Genomic DNA, 351 nt, shown 5'->3' with positions numbered 1-351 from the left:
AAACGGGTAAAGCCGATTTCTGGACATGTCTATCTCTTTACGAATATTCAGAGATAAGTAGAAGAAATCCAGATTGGAATATATCAAAATGTTATTTTGTATTTTATCATTACTTGTATTTTTCTTTAATAAAATGTATTTTTCTTGTAATAAAATGTTTATATTGAAACAAATAATGCTACATTTATAGTAGAAGCTGGTATTTGACAAAAAGGGACTAAATCTAGGGTTACTAAAGACATGTAAAAACCAGCACGAGACACCAAGAGGAAGAATTTTTTTTTTGCTGCTCTTTTTTTTTTTTTTGTCAATATACAATGTAGTTAGTTATTGTGTCCCATCACCGAAACC

The sequence above is a fragment of the Galeopterus variegatus genome, unplaced genomic scaffold (assembly GCF_000696425.1).
Source record: "Galeopterus variegatus unplaced genomic scaffold, G_variegatus-3.0.2 Scaffold19184, whole genome shotgun sequence".
In the NCBI taxonomy this organism is placed as follows: domain Eukaryota; kingdom Metazoa; phylum Chordata; class Mammalia; order Dermoptera; family Cynocephalidae; genus Galeopterus; species Galeopterus variegatus.
This window is presented reverse-complemented; position numbering follows the sequence as displayed.